Raw genomic sequence first — 6,706 nt, forward strand, 5'->3', positions numbered from 1 at the left:
CCGCGGCTGCTCGGGGTCACGGCGGGAAAGGCCCTCAGCGCCGCGGCCCCTCACACACCCCGCGGCTGCAGCGCCCGCCCGTCCCGCCGGGCAGCCCTCGAGGCTCCATCCCCCGGGACCGTCGGGCCCCGGCCTTTTGCCCTTCCACCCACACACCGCGTCCCCATTTATTTATTCCCGTTCCGTGTGTTCCCGCTGGGAGCCCCTCCAAGCGGCCCAGCCTGAGGGGCCGCTCCGGTTCGACGCCGATGTCCAGCCCTGAGGCGCGGCGGTGCCAGGCACGGTGAGGGCAGGCAGAGACCCCCGAGGCACCCCCGGAAAGGCACCTCGGTGCTGGCACTGGCAGTGACCCGCTGCTTGTTCTCCACTGATTTATTGCTTGGGTAAGAACCGACAGCTCTGCTCATCCTCTGCTCACCACCCAAGGTGAGCTGCAACGAAAATAACTGGAGTTTCTAATTTTTAATTGCAGAGATGTGGTGACCCCAGTCTTCCCCGTGGTGTTTTTTGGTACTGTGGAACGTTATGTTTGGCTCTGGAAGGGGATCAAAACTGCTGGATGATGTTTGGCTCCAATGCACAGGACAGGGGAGTGACACTGAGCTTTGGACAGATCTGCTCAGGTGCAAATCTACCACCTTTCAGCACTGACAAAAAGCACGTTTCTTTCCTGGCATGGATTAGCAGTGTGTTCTATCTTAAGTAAGTTTGTTCTTAAGAAATAAAAATTTCCTCTAATTTCTTCTTTTAAATACCACTTGTGGGAATAGCAACAAACCCTTAAGGACAGGCTCGGGTGTAGCAAGACTGTCTAATTCAGCTAAGAAAAAAAACAAAAACAAAAAACAAAAAACAAAACCACAACTCGAGTAGGGCTTTGCATTTTCCCCTGCGCGGTTGTGTCACTAGATGGCCTTCCAGACCCAGTACAAACACCACTGCAGTCGGGCAAGGAGGATCCTGCTTTGTGCACAGGGCAAACAAAAAGCTAGAAAAGGATATTTCTGTAATAGACAAGAAGAAGGACCTGTAATACCCAACAAAGCGTCTTAGAACTCAAATTATAATAGTAAAAAAGGAGTCAAATTCACATCTATTTAAAATTCACGATTTTACTGAGGAAAAAGTTGATGCAATCATGTAGGAACTGTCAAAAATGCTTTACAAACCACAGTCATATAAATCTTATCTGGAACACGGGAAAAGCCATCAGCTCCTGTCCACTGTAATGGCTGAGAGCATTCCAATGGCACAGGAATGGATGGGCCAGGAAAGAATTTGTTTTATCCTGAAATGATTTATTTGGACCTGGCTCAAACCCAGTATCACACTATGCACGATACAATCAGCACGTAGAGTTCACAGTCTTCCTGCAACTGAAGAATTCAGGGGGGATTTTTTTCAAGTCAATTATTGCCATAAAGGGGATTTTTGGGGGGATAAAAGTATTTTGTGGTTCATTATTAATTTGTGGGGTTTTGCTTTCTCTTTTTGGTTTTAGTTTTTTTTCCAAGTCTTGCAAAATAATCTTTACATTTCTCACAGCTTTGTGTCCTTGTACATTTTATACTTAAGGAAACTTTTAGATTTGTACACATTTAGATTTGGGATGAAACAACGTGCATTTGGGATAACAACAACTAACCCCATTTATGCCCAAGGAAATATTCATAAACTGAGTTAAGAAAGTGCATAACAAGACAGAGCCTTAAATATTTATTTTTTAACATTACCAGTGACATTAATTATTTGTGTTTTCAGCTACGAATTCCCACTACAGCACGTACCAAGTAAGAGCAATGCCTTGAAAAATTCACCACAGGAAAGACAGACCCTAAGGAATGGGATTTACCAAGTAAGTCAAGTGACTCTCTGATAAATTTCAGATATTGCAAAAGGCCAACAATTGCTTGTCATGTGCACACAGACTCTTACTGAGGGAGACTCTCTGCCCCATGGAATTTAGTGTGGAGAGAGCACTGAAGGAAGGGGGAATTATGATGTGGGAGAGCTGAACTGTCCCTGCACACAGCACAAAGTTCTGGGACAGAATCAGTGTGAGGGGAGAAGCCTATAACAAAGGTGATTCCTCCTGTTTACAGAACAAATGAACAAAATTGTTTTTCAGTTGTGCTTTTGCTCACAGTGCCAACACTGCTCTGACCCTCACTACACCCTCCACACAATTTCCAAAATCAAAGCTCCCCACTGTCCTTGACTTTCAGCTGCTTCTCTGTCTCCATTTCTGCAGTTTCTCGCTGTTCCTCTCGCACATGCAGAGCTCAACCATCTGGTCCTCATGGCCTGATATTTTACACACATGCCCCCACCCCGAAAAATCCCTTGGGCCACATGATTCACCATCTATTCAAACCTTGCCATGTGCCTGTTTTTTTGTGTAGCAGCTCCTACTGATGTAAATCCCTTGTTCCATAAGGGCTCTCAATTGCCTTTTTCACTGAAGGCAAGGTGGCTGTGACACCTGCCAGTCTCTGAGACGTTTAACTCAGCCTAAAACATTATTACATTGTTGTTTGGCTGAGTAGGAACCATATTTTTTCCCTGTGGGAAGTGTTGCCAGAAAGGCATTAACTTTCTAGACTATTAAGTAATATGGAAAAATTATATTTCAATAAGAAAATTTCCTTTCTGCCTTTTCATGCCTTGGAAATAGTTCCTGTTTCACTTGGCTCAAGTAGCCCCTGCACTAAATCAGTGCAGAAATCTTTGGATAAACTCTATGTAAAATCTGTCCAAATGCTACCAGGGAGTTCAGAAGGTTGAGAAAGAAAACAGGACAAGGGTTTGTAAGGGGAGGTGTGAGACAAATTAAGACACACAACTCAGCAAAATCAGGCAGAGAATATTCAGGCACCCTGATGTAGTTTGGACAAACTTTATTCATAAACCACACACTCGTGACTACATGGTGAGCAGCTATTTACAGGGAACCCAAACTGGTTTTGGTTATTTTCTCTGGTATTCTTTAAATCAGGGGTGCCAACCATGAGGGCCAAATATGGCCTACCTGATAGACAACGTGCTGTGCTTTGAATTTCACTAGAAACTGAGCTCTTGGCTTTGCAGTTGTGGGGGAAAACCACCCCATTTTACAAACCTGAAGTAAATCAAAGTGGTAACATCTCATCCAGATCCAGTAGGTGCTTAGAGGCAGTTTCAAGTTTCTGTTGCTCACTAAAGCGTGAACTCTCAAGCCAAATTCTGTTGTGAAAAATGGGTAACACAAGGCTAGGATCATCCTATGCCTTTCTGGAACATCAAACACAATGAATGATCTCTGAAAAGCATGAAATGAGCAGGGGAGTGTCTGCCAACACCTCCACAGCTCTGCCCCCATGGGTGGGGGGATGTGTGTCTCCCAGATGTGCTGGCACTGCTTCCCTGAGCCACGGGCAGGAATTTGTCACCACAGGCTGGCAGAGCAATCCAGCAATGCTGGATCTCATCCCCTGCTTCTGTGCTGGAAAGGCAATCCGGAGGTTTGGCACAGAGAGAGGGACTCAGAATGTTTCAGGTGAGATCTGCAGTTGTGTTTGCCTCGGGCTTGGTTTGCCATGGGAACAGGCAGAAGCAGCGGGTTCAGGAGTGAGGCACAGCCTTGCTTGTGGCTGACAGAGATCAGGGCTCTGCTACAGATCTGCATGAAATTAGTCACCATCAGATGCTCTTTTGCATCCAGATCTGCGGTAGAGAACACATCCCATCAGGAAGCAATTTGGGGAAATTCAGGGGAAAAGGCTGCAAACAGCTTTGCTTGCAACACAGTGTGTTCTTAGCCAGTATCCAACCAATCCCTTTAGTATAACCTCTAAAATCCCTGTGGCTTAGGCCTTCCTGTGTTTTCATTACCCAACACTCCACCTAACCCAGCAAGCACAAAGATGTTATTTTTTTCAGAATTCGAGCGCTCTCTGCAGTATCTGCTTCCTTCAGATCACTTTTCCCTTCTTCTCCCATTCCCAAATTATGTAATTCCTTGTGGATGGAGATATTTTCTTTTAATTACTCGCTGGTTCAGAAACAAAGGAAGACTGAACCCAAGAGGAGGGTGTGTTAATTAACATGACCACAGCAACAGGGCAGGAGTTGCACTCAGCTGTTTTAGCTTACGTAGGAGGGATTAATATGGAGTGGGTGAGTCAACTATGGATTGCCAAATCTGGATTACATTCCCCAAAATTCTGTTGGAAGACTCCCCTGAACCTGAAATATGTGGAGTTGTGCTTTTTTTGTATAGCTATAGAGAATATCAAGTTTAAGTGACCAGGTTTGGCTTCTAAATATGCTTTTCACTATGTGAGCTACAGTGCAGCCTGAACAAGTGTGTGTTTTACAGAGTCATGAGTCAGGCTTTGATCAACCCCTCATTCCTGCACTCTTGCACCTGGCCCAGGCAGGAAGCTCTCAAACCTTTTGGACAAGGATGTAGGGAAACTGGGAATATTCATAGGGGGAGAATAAAAGATGGTGAAGTAGGCTATAAGAGAATGGACTGTGGATGAAATAGGGCCATGTTTTTGCTGAGTAATGCATAGCACTGAGATTAAAGGGCAGTTAATGTGAAGTTTGCGTCCTCCCCTCTGATATCTGTGCAAACTTCGCACAGGAAGGCAGCAATGGCAGACAGAAGAGATGATAAAATCCTCTGTTTATATGGAGGGCACCACAATTTCTGCCTGTTTTTGTGGAGTGTTGGATGTATGGGTAGAGCTAAGCAGGAAGCGCTTGCTCTGTCGTTGTCTGGCTGGCAAGATGCTCATTCATAGAGGTGGAGGTTTGGCAGGAGCTAGAGGAGCTTGTGGCTTGTCAGAGCATGGCCAGGCAAAGCACAGGCCCAGAATGAATTTTTCTCAGACCTGAGAGCAGCCATATCCTGGCCAGAGCAAACCCTGACAGGAACAGAGATGCTCAGAGCAGGTTAATTAATAACTTGAGGCGCTGGAAATAAAACCAGGCTGTAATTGAGTGATGTTTGCTTTGGAGCTGTGATTCTTGGCCTGTTCCTGGTTTGTGGGAGCTGGTTGGGCTGACAGTGCAGGGTGGCCTGGCTGGATGTCCTCGCTGAGAGTCACCAGAATGGGTCAGGAAGGTGTTCAAGGAGTAGTGTGGGATGGTGAGGGCAGGCACAGAGAGCAGCAAGCTGACAGTGCTAGGTCTGGCACACTGCCCTGCCCTGCTCCACACCACTGCCCTGCCCTGTTCCACACCTCTGTCCTTGATGGCACATTTCCTGTGCATTTCACCCTTCCTACACACATCTCACCCTTCCTGAATCTCCTCCTAACAAGAGGCACGTTGTCAAGTTCCTCATTGCTTACTGGGATTAACCTAGTAGCTCTGATTTCTTAACGTTGGAAGATCTCCTGTTTAAAACTGTTCTAATTAAACTTGCATCTCTCATAAGGCTAAAAATGCCCCTGTGTGAATGGCAGCTGGAACTGCTTGTAAAATGTCAGTGGCCCAAGACCTTTAATGGTCTTGGGAGTCTAACAATAGTACAGACAGCGCCTGTTCAAAGATAAGGGCTCCAGGCAAATGGAAGAAGGAAGCAAATACAGCATCCCCATGAATCAGACATCTTTGACAAATATTTTCTAAGTACAGAACACATCTGGCTGTGTATTTGTCAAATACTTTATTGGCTTCAACTACACACACAGCACCCACAGCAAATAATTTCCACTGTAAGTCTGAGTGGGCACCTCCATTTTCCTTTTAGGACTCAGTTTTGGACCTGGGGAAAAGTGTTCTCAGTCGAAAGGCCTCCAAGCAAGCCTGGGCTGGTCACAGCAGAGCAACAGCTGCACGAGCTTAAATTCCTCTCCCCACCCTGCTGTACAAGCCGTGTCCCTCAGTCCTGTGCCTGGAGGAATGTCCAGCTTTCCTGCTTCCCTGCCAGCCCCACTGGCATTTCCTATTCCACAGGCAATTGCACGTTAGACACTGACACCATGAAGTGCTTTTTCATGTGGGCAGTGGTGGTGGAACTGAGGATCCCTTTTGGTCAGAAGCCCCTGCAAACGTTTGTGACACTTTTCACTCCCCTTTATGCAACACGTCAGGCGCTTGTGATAATTTATTACCACAGGAACCACTTCCTGCATGCTGCTAACTGCAAGTCCTTCCTGCTGGCAGCACTGCTCAGGGAAAGGGAGAGACAATGTTCAGGGGAAGGTGTCAGGAAGCAACGAGAGCTGTCCTGCATCAGCAGCTCCCAGGAGAGACAGGCAGAAATGCAGCAATGTGTGGGTTTAGTGGAAATTACCTTCAGCTAGAAACTAGCAATGGCCTGCGCTCTTGAAGGTTAAAACAGTGAAAGTATCTGGAAAAGGTATTTTAATTTAAAACTTACCTAAAAAAAGAGAAAAAAACAAAGCTAAAGCGAGTTCAAAAATAACTCAGAAAATAGACAAAGATAAGAACAGAGCCTGCAGGAGTCAAGTGTGAACAAAAGACATGGGCTGTGAAAGGAGAAACCCACAAATGGCAGGGGTTGAAATGTAAAACCCACAGTTCACTGTGAGACATGAAGGATGCTGTTGTATTCCACACCTCCTCTTCCTGGGTGTAGCTGTTTCCACAAGGTGAAGGGCAGTAATGAATCAAGCTCCTTCCCTCTTCCTGTTATTCAATTCAATTATTCTTAGGCTGTGCAAGTTCTGCTTTATTTCCCCTCTCCATATGC

This window comes from Prinia subflava, chromosome 19, assembly GCF_021018805.1.
Source record: "Prinia subflava isolate CZ2003 ecotype Zambia chromosome 19, Cam_Psub_1.2, whole genome shotgun sequence".
NCBI lineage: Eukaryota > Metazoa > Chordata > Aves > Passeriformes > Cisticolidae > Prinia > Prinia subflava.